Here is a 16,828-nt window from a genome sequence, read left to right on the forward strand (position 1 = left end):
CATCCGTCACTCGAAATGTTGTGTGTGTGGGCATGCGTTTATATAAGCATTCACAGACCTCCTTTGTTCCTACACTCTTCCATATTCTTTATCCCCCATCACCTTTAAGTTTTAGCATCTACAACAATGATGTCTTTTCATCTATCAAAAGGTCCAAGAAAATTATATCCCAAGCAAAAAATGACTCCTCCCAAACCCTCACTTTACGAACACTAAAATACAAACACCGTGCAATCGCTGCATAAATCCCAAACTACCTCGCGCAGAATTGCTTTTTACAGAGCACTCAGGGGGGACCCGCCCTATATCAGACCGAGAACGTCTTTTCTGTATTTTATCCTTGCAGTCTTCATACGATTTTATGTTCAGCCCACCCTGTCAACCCGATCAGCCCGAGAATTTGTATTTTATTTTTATTCTTGGTCTCTCCGCACGATGTTATTGGCTAACGGGATATTTCTAAAACTAAAGGTGGATGTTATTGTTATTGTTGTTATTTTGATCTGATTCAACTGGATGTGAACCCGATGGACTGCAGACTGAAACTGCCCTTCTCCTGCAGTCCACCATCCTCCTCTCGGGGGGTTGGGAAGGGCTCTGAGGTATGTTTTTATTTTCAGTATCTGTGTCACCAAATGAAGGCGCCCCTCTCCAACAGCAAGGTGGACTAAAACGATCTGTCATCATTATCATCATCATTATCATCAATCATCATCATCATCATCATCAACATCACTGTCCGAACTCTTTTTTCCCACTTAATCATGGGAGAGAGAATGGCATGGTGATAGCAAATCTGAAAAAAAAGCAAAATACAGACGTCCTCGCACGGAAAGGGTCAGCGTAATGTCACCCAGCACACGAGAACCACCCCAAATGTCCCCCTCCTTCTCCCTCCCGCCAAAACAAAGCCCTCTTAATATCCTGCTCCGACGGTCACAATGAAATAGTTCATCAAAATCGCCTGGTGGAGTGAGGCGATTATTTTTCGGCTGGCTGCATTTGGATCAAGGCTCCCGCAGGCGTAGCAGCGCGCGGGGATAATTTTAAAACACTTGCGCGCGCAGGAGACTTCAAAAGGAGGCCAGTTAGGGGTTGACAGGGTGACGGAGGAAGAGTAAGGTAGCCAAAGAAGTCTCGTGAATTTAAGAAGGCTCCCTAAACACGGGTAATTTTCTGATGATGAGGGACCTGCACCTCTCCCACATCACTGAATACTGCTCGGAGGAGACTTCAAGGGGAGGTTAGTTTGAGGGTTGGAGGGAGACTCGGGCAAATACTCTCGTGGGACTAAGGAGGTTCCCCATATTGTCTGTTTTCACCTGAGGGAACTGATCGACTCCCATACATTGTCTACTAACTTGTGGCTGCGTAATATTCGATGAACCTAAGATATGCGGTAGGAATGAGTCTCTCTGGTTACTAGTCAAATCAACCATCTAATCTGACTAAAACCGTCCATATATTGAGCTGAAATATGCTTGGAATCTTTTATCAGGTTAGAACAAATGCGTTATACTTCTTTGCACCTCTCTCTCACCAATTTATTTCCGTATCTAGGACATTAACTCTTTCACGATCGGGATAAGTCTAGTAATCTAATAAAGCTAATCCCAGACGATTTTTTTCATCTTAGAGTGGGCCACAGGAGCCTGAAGGAGTTAATACTGTCCCCATCAACCCTCTTACTGGCAGAATAACTCTACTATTCTATCCCAGCTAACACCAAACTTTTTTTTTTTTTTTCAGCTGAGAGTGATTCCTAGGAGCCTGGGAGTATAAGTATATTTTTTCCAATGTTTTTTCCACTGTGTAATTATTTTCTTGTATGCTGCTGTTGGAAATTGTATATTATAAAGACACTGCCTAAATAACATGCATGAGAATATTAAGGTGTAATATGCAAAATAAATCGCTAAGGAAAAGGTGCCTACGAGATCTCTGTCAACAAGCATACGACTGAGGCTGGGGAGAGAGGGGGTGGATGACTCAGAGCTGGTACGTCCTCTTCCCAGAAAATTAGCTACAGATTGTGTAACGTATGTGATTAGTGGGAACCAAAATTAGCTATCATCATTATCATCATCTTTAACTGCAACAACAAAATCATCATCAACAAATCATCATCAGTATTATTATCATCAACAATAACAACAGAAACAAAACTATCATCAGTATTATTATCATTATCATTATTACCATCGCCATGATCATCAGCATAATAGTCATCCTAACCCTTAATCTTATCTAAGGATGTGGTGAGGGGGGATTAAGACTCAAAGAAAAAAGAAGCATAATTAGTAGGATGCAGAATCAACTTCATTTTATCATTAAAGTAAATGACCAGTCTCATATTCCGGATTAAGTGTTGATTTGTGTGTTGTAATCCCACTTTATTCAGAGTCAAAGCACCTGGTACCCTGCTTGTAATTATGAGTGACAAATCAGTATATATACACAATACAGGTGAGTCACTACCTGAGAGGTAATCATGAGTTGGACTTCCTCAGTGAAACACCTGTTGTCATGGTGATGGTGTCGCCTCTGACACACACACACACACACACACACACACACACACACACACACACACACACACACACACACACACACACACACACACACACAGAATCGAGCAGTGCAAAGAGTAATTTATCACCACCAGAGCGACCGCCTTCTCACCGTGATGGCTGCGTCGGCACCATGAATGAGGCCAGGGAGTGAATGAGAGGCAGGGGCGCCGTGAAGTGTGATGGTGCCAGCATGAATGAGTGTGGTAGCAGCATCCATGGTAGAAAGTCACAGCGGGAGTCACAGCAAGAGGCACAGCAGCATCCATGGTTGAGTCACAGCATCACAGCATAACCCACACCGCAAGAGTTACAGCAGCATCCACGGAGAGTCAGAGAATCATCCACAAGGCCACAACATTATCCACAGCGAATCACGGCATCATCCACAACTCGAGTCACAGCATCATAAAGAAAGAGCGATGCCGCGTTGCCACAATCAGCCTCCGGTGTAAATGGCGTGTCTACCTGGAGGGCACACGACCCCGGGGTCATTTACTGTCCGCCCTGGGGTCAACCTCCGGAATCTAAACCGCCACTGCCGCCGCTGCCGTCGACCCGCCCTGAGAACTAAGTCAAGGGTCAATCTCAGGCCCCGGGCAGCGTGTTTAGGTGGTGGAGCTGGGGTGAAGGCGGCCACAGCTGGGCTCGTATTCTCGTAACTTTAGGTGTCTTAGGTGACTTTCTAGTATCTATTTCTTAGCAACTTATCTTAATTATGCCTCGGGTCACAGCTGGCCTCGTATTCTCGCTCGCTCAAGTGGCTCTCTCACACCACTTTCTTTGCCATTGATCTTGAATATTATATCTTAGGTCACAGTCCTACCCATATTCTCGGTAGCTAAAGTGGCTCCCTAGCATCTCTCTCCTAGCAAATGATCCTGAATATTACACCTTACTTCACAGCTGGTCTCGTGTTCTCGTTCGCTTAAGTGGCTTTGTAGCACTTCCTTTTTAGCAACTTACCTAGAAAAATACAACTCAGAATTCACTTTTGTGTATTCTTGTCAACTTCAGTGACTTTACAGCACTTCTTTTTTAGCATTTTATCTTGCATATTACACCTCAGTATTCTCTTGCATGCGAATTACTCGAATATCTCTTCAATACAGATGACGATAGAATAAGTACCATACAGGAGGATATTAAAGTGACCTATGCAACTAAACTATACTCCTATTTTTTTGTCTCTTGGCATAGGATTGCGACTTCTCCATTTTGAATGCTGAGTCGTAAAATAAGATAAACAGTCGAATATGATGCTAGTCACGAAGAAGTGCCGTGGAGAAGACGCAGAGCCGTAGCACTGTCTTTTTCTGCCACTGAGCTCACAGATCTTTTTCTTCCACCGACCTACATTTAAAAGCTACATCAAGGACGAAAACCTAGGCCAAGCAGAGTCAAAGAAAACAGAAAACAGGGGCTTTCTAGGGAGCCTCTCAAAGTACCAACCAGACCACAACCCCATTCTCACAACCAATGGACGGATGCTTGTGGAAAAACTCTATTACCCAGTGAGTGACGCGGCTCTGCTTACCTGGCGTGTAGAGGCGCCCAGTCAGCGTTTTTAATGAGGTCTTGTGCATGCATGAGTCTAGCTAATGACAGCCTCGTTTTTATTGGCTGCCAGTCGCTTTTGGGGTATGTTCAGTACGCATGAAGACTGACATTTTCGGCCCCGTAAGCAGGTGGCATTGGAGAGTTCGTGACACCTTCTTCGTGGCGGGATGTTGTGAATCTTAAAAGTTGATAGTCAGGTGTGTGTGTGTGTGTGTGTGTGTGTGTGTGTGTGTGTGTGTGTGTGTGTGTGTGTGTGTGTGTGTGTGTGTGTGTGTGTGTGTGTGTGTGTGTGTGTGTGTGTGTGTGTGTGTGTGTGTGTGTGTGTGTGTGTGTGTGTGTGTGTGTGTGTGTGTGTGTGTGTGTGGACATGGTTTACCTCGGTCACATACAAGAGGAAGAAAAAAAAATGTATCCTAATGAACAAAACAAATCGCCTAGAAACAGATGCTAAGATATCTCCCATGCCACCCAGAATAGGATCCTTAGGTATTCTCATTTAACAGTCGTAAACTTAGCGGACGGATGGTTAAAACCCTGACGATAATGAGCAGCGGAAGTAAAGAGTGGGATGACTGATGGACGAGGGAAGCAGCAGGTGAAAGTCGGCTCAGGTGAGGTGGATGGGCGGCACATTTTCACACTGTTCGTTCATTTCAGGTGCTTGAGAGGGACGCCTTCACGTGGTTGCATCGATATACATGGTCTTGCAACTGCATGGTTATATAAATGATCCTCTGCCCCCTTCCTATCCCCCGAAAAGAGGACGGTGGATTGCAGGAGAGGGAAACTTCAGCCTGCGCTCCACCGGGTTCACATTCAGATGGGCTCGGGACCAGAGTAACAACAGAAACATGTCATTTCTGCACCACATGCTAATTTTTCTGTTCACAGGATGGCCGCGCTTACTATACTCCACCCTAACTTAGCCTAACCTATATTAACCTAGTCTAACTTTAGAGAACATACCTAATCTAAACTAATCCTAACAGACTAACCTGGCCTAACCCTAACTGAGCCTTGACCCTCCCAATTAAAAAAAAAACATCGACAACAGTTTGTAAACAGTATGAGGACAGGCGTGACTTCTATACAACCAAACCAACTCTAAGCCTCCTTGACTTAAAGAGTTAATGAAGTCTGTATCTATCCCCTCCTGTTTATAACCCCCCCCCCCACTTTTTTTATAGCTTAATAATATCATCAACTAACGGCACATGCAAAATATAAAATGTTACCATAAGGAAAGAGTGAAACGGCCCGACAAATTCCAGGGCACATCAGGCAGCTACCTCGCTCGTCTAAACATTGTATCAGGCAGCTAACTCGCTCGTCCTCCCTGCCATGCGCATGAACCGTGTGCACCGATGCTATCATGCACAGTATTCTCATGCAGGGGTGAACACGAAGTCCTAAATTATGATGATGGAATTTATGATGCTTTGAAACTGACTCAAAAACAATGTCTTAAGTGCAGTGTATTGGCTGTTTTATATTCCAGCGGTTTGGCAAATTTCATACCTGACTTCTCCTTTGACACACACACACACACACACACACACACACACACACACACACACACACACACACACACACACACACACAGGAAACGGGAAAAATGGCACGTTAGAAGTGTCGGAGGCGTGAGTGGAATTAAAACCCTCTGGAAATGATGACACGGAGGACCTTTAATAACACTAATTGTCTTCGCTCGCTGGACATCGACAACTGATAATCTGCCCCGTTCGTCGCGATCTTCCAAGTCGGCTTCTTCTATTAAAATCCTCCTCAAGTAAGATGTCGCGTTTTAATACCTCGACTAAGCAGCGCAGTGCAAATGGCAATGAGAGGAATTAAATATACCTCAGTTTTGCTTTTCGTGTCAACATCGTCCAGTGAATACCTGTGATTATCTGGATGTGCAAGGTAGAAAGTACGTGCTTATAGTTTTGCTTGTGGTATCAGTAATTACCTCCGCCAAGGAAGTAATGTTTTAGCTCGCATTTGTTTGTTTCTTTATCAGTCTGTGATCAGGATTATTTAAAAATTTATGAACGGATTTTTCATGAACGAAGAAAAAACTGTTTAAATCTTGGGGCGGATCCAGACCCGGATCCGGAGTATCCCGCAAAATATCTCCAAAAGCTCTCAGTGTATTTAAATGAAATATTGTGGAAAGGTGGGCAAAGGACCAAGAAAGGATTGATTAAATTTGGGGGCGGATCCGGATCCTATCTCCATGGATCCGGATCCGGATCGTTTTTAATGGCAATGGGATTGGCGGAGGTATGCCTCTCTGAGCGCTATCAAGCTCAATATATATCTACAAATGTTTGGATGTGAAATGCAGTAATAATATGCTTCAGTTCTGCTTGTGGTATTAACATTTTCAATTTAGTATCTATGAACTTTTAGTTACAAAAAGTCTATATGCAAATAACTACCACTAGCAAAATCAACAACGTATTAGGAAGTTCTTTAAATGTCAATGTTGTCCTAAAGAAATTAAATCACTTCCTCAACCACACCTCAAAATCAAGGTAAGTCCCTCCTTTGTTATCCAGAGTTCAGAGGTAACGCTACTCCCCTGAACATCCTTGCCAAAACAGACATAACAGGACGGACCAGTGTGAGAAATTATAGCAGCATCTGGGAGGGGAGAGAGGAAGTCTTAAACCAAGCCGTGCAGTATCGCTGTAATGATAGGATGTAATGGTTCTTCTCATGACCCGAGTGCGATACATCACACACATTTGGTGGTGAACTTAGGAGCACCGTTATCCGGCGTCCAAGCATGTTGTTGACCCGCCAGCGGCTGCAGCAGCAGCGGCAGGAGAGGCAGCCCATCGTGGGAGCCAAGCAGAGTCCGGCCTGAGGACTTGCCTGCCGCGGGTCATTCAGCCATCTCTGCATCTCCTCCATGACTGTCAGCGTCGCACATAACAGCACAGGGAGGCGTTTTTGTCGCCTGGAGTAGCTCTGGAGGAACTCTGGGTCTGGGAGTTTGGCAAGAAACAGACACGCTAACATTAGGGTTGGACTAAAGCACTAACTACATCTAAAACAGGTACGGTCAGAGATAAAACTAACTTCCCATTTCCGTCTGAAGGATATTTGCAACTGACGAAATGCAAAAGAAAACTCTCTCGCTACTTGTGCGTGTTTCAGATGTTTCGATTTTTTCGGTGATGTATTCGTCATATTTTAAGAAAATACTTGTATCTCCGTCTGTAAAAGTGCTTATTAAAAACACCTGCTAATGTCCAGGTGTCCGGCAATATGCAGGTGTGGGGATAGGATGGAGGGGAGAGGGGGGACTTCCGGGAGGGTGGGAAAATCGGTCATGAAACAGGCTCCTTGGGTCCTGTCCAGCGCCGGGGGCAATAATCTGCTTTAATTGGGGGGGCTGCGAGGCCAGTGGATGTTGAACTCTTTGTTATCATTCGTAATCAAAGGTTTGGGGAGACAAATCGGAACAAGAGTTGGGAAGACGAGACCCTGCGAGATCACGGACCCAGAACCCGATTACATATTTCAGATTTTACTCATTATTGCAGAGGTTTACCCTCTTGTTATTACCCTCTTATCATAATACTCACGATTCTCTTCTTCCTCTTGAATGCCAAAGCGAGGAGCTGTTCAACGTCTGCAGCTTTTTTCGAGTGAATTACAGGCACTTAAGTCAATATCTTTGCTTAGTCTAACCGCACGGGGTTTCTAAGATTACATAAAACTGGTCTTCACTTAGTCTTACTTTAGGGCTGTATTATGAGGACTTATGAGGAGCTTTCTATGCGTCTCTTCCTCATCTTTGTATTATGCATATTACAGTTAAACATCTTCTAACATATTTGTATTTCTTGGATACCGATGTACTCTCTGAATAAAGAACGTAGAACACAATCGACATACACTGCATAGACAACATTGGCCAAAAAAAGGTAACAGCATGACATAAGCATAAATAAACTGGTAATCAGGAGGTGCTAGATAGCCACTTAAGTTGATGATAATTCGACTCTTTGCTACAATTGATGCACCTTTGGCTGAGATTTTCCTATTCTTGTAGCTTTTATTCCCGTAGCTCTGTGACTTCAATAAGACTAATACTAAGACTGTCAATTTCTCCCATACCACTTGTTGTGAGTAGCTCTATATTCTGGTGCTTATCTTTTGTTCCATCTCAACACTGAACACGGAGGGATGGCAATTTTGGACCAAGTTGAAGAAGACAAAGCACAATGTTATTAGAGGTCGAACACTCTCAGCATAACAAGGCGGCCATATCCGCTGAGCACGCCGGCGGACAACCCCTGAGATGCAGGTAGAACAAAGACACATTAATCACCTGGACTGGGGGAAGTAGCTGCCAGATTCAACGATTGTCTTGCCTCTTACTCCGCTGCCCACAGGTCAAGGGTTCCAGAGGTAAGGGTGGGCTGAGACACCTAACAAATTTAATCCAACCCAACTTAACCTAACCCAACCTAACAAAATCTAATCTAACCCAACCTAAACTAACCCAGCCTAACCTTAAATTGCATAACATAACCCCACCAACCTTCAAGTCACTCCACCTAACCTCACCCAAGCTAAACCACCCTAGACTCAGTTTGCCTAACCTCACTTCACCTACACTCATCTGATATCCCCCAACCAAACCTCATCCACCCTAAGTCCACCTCACTTCTCTCCTAACCAAAAATACCCTGTCAAACATACCCAGAATTACTTCCGGCAAATCTATCCTAACCTACCAAACCTATCCTAACCTAATCCAACTCAACATTACCTTACCTCACCTTACCTAACCTTACCTTGTCGTACCTAACCTGACCTTACTAACCTACGCTCATCAACCCTCACCTCCCATAACCTCACCTAACGTCATTTCCTCCAACCTCACCTCTCTTCTCACACCGTACCCTCAGCTCACCTCTCCTTCCTGCGGGGCGCCTCAGTGGTCAAGGGTCGCCACAGGTAACACAGGACCCGGGGTGCCCCTAATGACCGCCCCTGCATCCCTCGAGGCAATGCGGCTGTACCTCCGGCGCCCACCAGTCCTGCATCACTGACACCCTGGGACTTCACCCCGGGGGCACTCACACCACCCTCAGGTACCCCCTCCCTATCACTCCAGGTTAGGTTGGGTTAGGTTAGGTTAGGTTAGGTCAGGTCAGGTCAGGTTAGATTATGTTAAATAAGGTTAATTTAGGTTAGTATAGATTAACCAAATCCACCACAACCAGTCACTCGTAGGTTAGTTTGGATGGAGAAGGCTAAATCAGCTGAGGTGATAGGAGGTGAAAATACGTAAGATAATGTGTCATGTGGTTTATTTCCTAGCCAAACATACTCTTACCTAACCTTACCCTATCATAAACCTGACCCAACCCAACCTAGCCTAACCTAACCTAACTTAACCTAACCTAACCTTACCTAACCCAACCCAATCCGACCTAATCTAACAGACCTAATGTAACCTCACCTAACATAACCTAACCTTAACCCGTGAGAACCATGGAGCTGACCCCGGGGGCGCTCACACACTCACCCACCCCGGCCTCTCACTCTCAGGCTCACCGAGTTCCTGTCTCACAGTGTTTCTTGAGCATATCTTGCGTCTGTTTATGCTCCTCATGTTTTTACCTTAACTGTTACAACTATTAAACGCTTCACAACTACACCAGACTGAATAATAACGTGAAAAAACTACAAAACTAAATTATTTCTTACAAGATTTCTGTGCTATGGAGACGTGCTTGTCGGAAGAAACGGCTAAGAACCTTTGTGAATACGGGTGTGGGTTCCTGTCTCATGCACTCCAGTCACTGAGCATGGCAGAAAAACCCTCGGCGAGCAGCTGTTTAACCCTTTTGGTACGAGGACTTTTTTTTTTTTCTCTGTTGCGGCCAGACTGCTTTAGTTACCCTGGCAGGATGTTTTTTTTTTTCTTTATTATCATTTTTGTTTTCGTAACGTCAGACAAGTTTATCTACTACTTCAATACCATGACGAACTCAACCATCTTAAAAACAACCGCCATAGTAAGGGGAGTCTGTAATTTGGGCGTCAAAAAATAAATAAAAGACAAATGATGACTTAAAACTGATGTGGTATTTTGTTATTTGTCGACATGAATAGCCACTTCACTAAACTACTGTATACTTGAACACCTACAACACCACGAAGCCTTCTTGACTCTTGCTCGGCCAGACGATTTTATTCAGCTTTCAAGAGCCAGACGATTTTGTTCAGCTTTCAAGAGGGTCAGAAACTGCATCTATTACACCCTTTTTTTCTAATTTTGCCTAGAATTGCCACCTCTCCATCTTGAATGTTCAGCTGTTACAATAGATTCACGCTAGAACTTGATGCCAGTCACGAAGATGAGCTTTGGAAAGGACGTAGGGGGGTCGTATCATCTTTTTCCGCCAGTGAGCTACGTAAAACTAGCTGCAGACAGGATAATGAAAATTTTGGCTAAGTTAGAGAAAAAATTGCATATCAATGAACCCCAAATTCTGCGATGCCTTGAGATCCAGGAGGAGAGATAACCCACACAGAAACAGGATGTTTAAAATCTATGCAGTGTCTAATATGGCTTGACACAGGCATATATTCAACCCCATTAAACTGTTACTGCGACAGGATTTAGTGAAAAAAAACTCCTGGACCGAGGACAAACACAGCTTCTGAGACTGGTTGGGTCACATGCCTGAAATCCTCCGCTAAGGCATCCCCACGACCCACACGCAAAAAGATTAATTACATGAATCAGGAACTTCAGAGGATGATATTTTCTGCTCCTTATATGCGTGAAGAAATTGGTCTGCCTCTTGACCAGTGGCGTGATAAAGAAAACAAGAAAACACACCTCCTTACCATACAAAGTCCAGAAACAGTGAATGTCTTTTTTTTTTTATTCTTACCTTGTACGTAGGTCATGAAATTCCACCGAGCATTTGGCACAACACAGATGCAAAGAAATTGTCCTTCGGTTTCATATGCAGACCATATATATATTTATCAGCCAAGAGTCACCTGAGAATATATTTTATACTCTTTAATCATGTCAAGAAATTGCATTGCCTTGACCATTTAACAAAAGAAAAAATTTAATCACCTCCATTATTTATTTATTTATTTACGAGTAGAAGTATATCTTTCCTTACTATATACGTAAAAAATGCTGTCTTTTACCTTGACCCACTGGCCTAAAAAAAAAAAAAAAAAAAAAAAAAAAAAATCGGATCCATACACCGTGCCTAATTTTATTTATCAGTTGAGCATAAATATTTTCTACGCCATATTAACGTCAAGATATTGCACTGCCTTTCGACCTTTTTGCATAATAAAGACGGTATATAAATGCACTTCGGTTCCATCACAGAGATCAATTATATTTACCAGTCAAAAGTCACAGCCTGGGCATATATTTTTCACTCCTTGGCTAGAAATTACGTGTCTTCTGATCACTAAAGTAAGAAAACTATGAATAAGGGACGTCGGCTTCATACACAAAAAAACAATATTGCTTACTAGCCAAGTCACACAGCATATATGTTTCACTCCATATTTGCGTCAAGAATTACACTGCCCTCCTGATTATGGGCATAGGATAAAAAAGCTCCGCGGTTCCATACAGTGAGTCACAATTAAAGCATGTTTTTAATACTTTTCATTTACGTCATTATTTTTCACATTGTATCCAGGTATCTCGAAATGGACGGATCTTGAAACTGCCTCTTTTTTTCTTTTTTTTTTTCCCTTGGAGAGAACATTTGCTTTAGGGGCTTTCATCCTTTGTTTCTTTCTTCTTTGCATAAAAAAATATATATACACAACAATTTATACTGACTCTTGACTATGTTGTATACGAGAGAAAATGCGTCCCCGTTCCATACAGAGATCAGCCTTATTTATGCCAAGGAATGCGGACTTGCAGGTACATTCAGAGAGGGTGTGAATACTGTCATCTCCCGCCTCCCAGACTAATATTATGCAGGCTTGGGGACATTTGCATTAATGTGGGCGAGTTTGGGTGACCGAGAAGCTTGGCTGGGGACTTCGCTTGGTCGCCTTCTTCCTGTATCTAAGCTCTCCCGATACGACATGCTACACACACACTATACTCACCACACTTCTTACACACTCATCACACTACCTAACACACTCATCACCTATCTGACACTCATCAAGCTATCCTTACCTTCTTTATCAACTACCCTTTTCATATTTATTACGCTATTCTTGTTACAGTCATCATGCTATCCTTCTTATTATTTGTCATACTATCTCATCACACTACCCCTACCACACTCGCGGCACCCACACTATACTCATCACACTCTCATCGCACTCTTCACACTGTCTTTATCACATTCTCCTGATGCTAAACTCACCACACACACTACAATCATCAATTCCTCACGTGCTCCTTATCATATTTGTTACACTATCTTTATATTTTCCCTGCAAATACAATCACTCTCAAGCAGACCATCACAATCAATCACAGTCACACTTGCTCCCACTGCGGAAAATATCACTCCTACAGCCACAACCACACTCACCACATCTAACCACATCCACAATCATAATCACCAAACCCATAAGCACACTCACACCCACACCTTCAAGCACACCCACATACATCATCGCCAAACCCAAATCCCATACCCACACCCACTACCACCACACCCACTCATACCACCACATCCACTTACAACCACCAAAAACTAAACCAAAAGGAATTATAATTGTATTTCCACTTAATTTCCAGTTACCCAAGATTACTACGCTGACTTCAACAACCTCAAGTAAATTTTTCGCCACATTTGCAACTAAAGTGATGTGATACAGTTATTTGTTGGATTCCCTTGTTTGGCTACGAACGATATGGTACAAATTAATCCACCGAAGTGAAGAGATACCTTATCGTTCAGGTATATGCAAATGTTCTCTTACCTGCATACCTATAATCCCCAAGGTCTGTATGACCATTTATGTTTTCACTAAATATGCGTGTAAGATACGTCAGAATTAAAGCTGAAATTGTGTGTACTGCGTCCCTTATGCATATTTATCTATTTATTTATTCACTCATTTATTTATATATATTCTTATTTATTTATTTTTGTTTCTAAATGATCGCCTTATGCAGCTGCCTGACGATAAGTAGAGGGATGTGGTATATATCGTCTGACCAATTTGTAAATCTAAACAGGATGCAGTCAAAAGGGAATTCACAATAGGTTTCCTAGAAGACCATTTCCATCCGAACTCACGGACCTAAGTTCTAAATACGCCAAAACTTAAAAGCCAACAATAGACTATGTTCTACTAGGCTCCAAAGCACTTCTTTCTCAACGACTTTGTACTGGTTTGTGTACAGTTTTTCTTTTACTTTTTTATAGTGATACAACTGGCAAAAATATACAGTAGTACATAAGAACGTTACTGCACGGTGGCGGTCATTAGTTCCTTTACAGTGCCTGGCACCCTATCTCAACCTTACAAAAATATTCACCACTATTCAGATGGTTTGGAATCTCGCTAAACTATTTCAGAGGCCCAAGAAATGTGCAGGAATCGTGTGACTGGACCTATACCATAAGCAAGAATATACACTGGAGGAGGAGGTACAATTGCCTGCAAAAATTCCGCCCCTCTCGATCGGTAGCTCAAAACATTACAGTATATATATTAGTTTTGATACCTAAAAGTAGCAGTTAAAAGTAGCCTTATAACTAACCTAGCAGAATACAGTGACTACATGCATCTTTACCCAAACTAATATAACGCTAAGGGTTACAAAAGGTTAAGAGAAGGAACGAAACTTTTGCAGGTGACTGTACAAGGGAGTCTCCTCAGTCCACATAATGGCGACCACCCCCTGTGAACCCTCAAAAAGCTCACCATAGTATAATCAGGGATGAAATTTTCCGTACTGTTCCACTGACGTCAATTTCACATTTAGGTTTTTTCCATCACGCTTCTCACTATGGCATCACGTGAGAAAGCCATCGATGAGCAAAGAAAAATTCCAAAACTCTCTCAGCTTCGGAAAATCAGCCATGAGATATAAAGTAAGACGTGTAAAAGGTGGAATATAAGGCAGAGAATATTTCCAAGTCTCTCTCAACCTAGAAATTTTAGCTAGCAGACGGAGCGAGACGTACAAGAGGTGAAATATAAAACGATATTCTTGTACGCGACTGTACACCGCCAATCCGATGCTCATTTTGATAACCAGTACTTGATTTTGGCTTACCAGGAGGCGCTTGTGGCCCAGGTGGTGGAGCGTGACGTCAGCCGATCAGATACAGGGTGAAATATCAAGCACCCCCGCCACCGACACTCTCACGCTCCATTTACCCTTTCTTTTTTCTTTTTCTTTTTTCTTATCTCTCTCTTCTGAGGTGGTTGAGGGTCGGTCGTTAAGGGGAAAAAGCCAACCCGTTCGGTAAGGTTCGCCCGCCACCCACCACAGTTCATTCAGTGTAACTTGGCTCAGTTTCCGTCCTTTTGCGGGCTATTTGACGTTGCTCAGTGGGAGAAGAAGACAATACTACGGCAGTACATCCTTTTCATTGCACGTCTTCGTGACTAGCACCATATTTATATACATCCTCTCTCTTTCTCTCTCTCTTTCTCTCGCCGTAACCTGAGACCCTGGTGGCTTCAGTGGGTGCCTCTCATGCGCTTCTGTGAGTCTGCCGCCACTGAGGGAAGCCCAGGTGGTTGTGAGTCAGTTCTTAAATTTTGTGGGATATAAATACTTGTTATTGTTTGACTGGTTCGCTATTATTTAAGGGGTTCGCTGTTATTTAAGGGGTTCGCTGTTATTTGAGGGGTTCGCTGTTATTTGAGGGGTTCGCTGTTATCTGAGGGGTTCGCTGTTATCTGAGGGGTTCGCTATTTTTTAAGTGGTTCGCAATGTGGGTAGTGGGAGCGAGGTAAAGTAGGGTGTGGGCTTGGATTACTGCAGGATGTACGTGTGTGAAGCTGAGTGTGGGTATTGGTATGAGCAGGCAGGGTGTAGGTGAAAACGAAGGCAGGTGTGGGTAAGGGTGTGAGGTAAGGCAGTGGGTCGGTGTGGAAATGTGAGGCACGTGTGGATACAGGGTGAGGCTGGGTGTGGGTGTGGATGTGTGTGTGTATAAGGCAGGTGTAGATATGAGGCAAGGCTGGGCGACTAGGAGTAAAGCTGGGTGTGGGTGTGAGTGTGGGTGTTGGTGTGAGTGTGAGTGTGGGTGTGGGTGTGGGGCGGCAGCGTGACAGGAGGGGTGGCAGTGAGGGGCGGTAATGGCCAACACACCGCCACTGTGTAACGTGAGCAAGCCCCGGGGGTGAGAGAGAGAGGGAAGAGCTTGTGAGTGTGGCACAGAAGCAGGAACACAAGGAAAGGGGGAGAGCAAAGAGAGAGAGGAATGTAAGGATGAGTAAGGAGAAAGAAAGTAAAACTGGGAAGGCAGAGACGGACAAAGAAGGAAGGGAAGAGGAATAGAGGATAGAAATGCAGTAAGAAAGGCAATAGCTTATTAGAAAAACACGGAGGCAGAGACATATAAAGGGACTGTGGGTAAAAAAAATAAAACAAAGTAAAAGTGAGGAGCAGATGCAGAAACCGTATGATAGGAAGGGAAGGGAAACAGGAACGGAAGTAACAGAGGCAACACCTTATACGTGAGACACACAAACAGAAATAAAAGCAAGTTGCATGAATAAAACACAAAAGTCATCGTACTGAAAGGATCGCATATTGGGTGTAAGGGTTTAATGCACTGAAGGAAAACAAAATAAGGGAATATGTTGTAATTCAGATGAATGTGCCTAAATAATATTACGGATATTTTATTCACTACAAGAAGTTATTTGCACATACAATTAAACTGCAACAGCGAATGTCCATTTTACTTCAAAAATCCTGTATAATATTTAGGATCAAGTTTCTGATCACGACGGAGGAACATACTCTGTTATTATGAAGCATTTATCGTCCATCAGAATGTTGTCTATGAGTAAAGTACGTTGGTAATATGAACTGGTAAACATGATTACATCACAAACACACACACTCATACACACACTAATTACCTGAACATAAGGAACAATAATCAGGGAACCGTAAAAGAATATAGTGAAATGTTTACAGGAATACGTGAATAGTGAACTCAGTAAAAAGGGAAAACATTAGTCAAAGTAAGAAAATGAGAAGCAGGTTTAGGTTGTGACAGGATGAAGCATAAGGGTAGGTTGTCCCTGGGAGGAAGACCAAGACACAGCCGTTAACCCCTAAAAGATGTAAGAAACTTTAATTACATTATTTTCCAACCAGCCTCAGATTATTTTAGTCAGAGTAGGAGTAATTTACCATCCTGCTTGGGTTATGTTTACAGCGCGACGAAGGTACCGAGGGAATATGCGCTCATGATTCCACTAATATTATCATGCAGTATTTTCCTTTTGCTTTACAAATTCTACACCTTTTGAGATGAGTAATAAGGTATCGGCTGACTTAGAAGATCTGCCAAGAACGAGGTACAGTTGCCAGGAAGCCATGAGAATACATCCACTCTAGAGGAATCACAGAAATTTATCAGGAATGTCCCTCGGTGTTCTAAAGTGAGTGTTGTGCTTACGTTCCCGAGCGTCCCTTCTCCTTAGCCCCATCCCGACGTAACCGGAGCTCCTGC

This window comes from Coenobita brevimanus, chromosome 93 (assembly GCF_032717465.1).
Source record: "Coenobita brevimanus isolate Jiangsu-jjx chromosome 93, ASM3271746v2, whole genome shotgun sequence".
Taxonomy (NCBI): domain Eukaryota; kingdom Metazoa; phylum Arthropoda; class Malacostraca; order Decapoda; family Coenobitidae; genus Coenobita; species Coenobita brevimanus.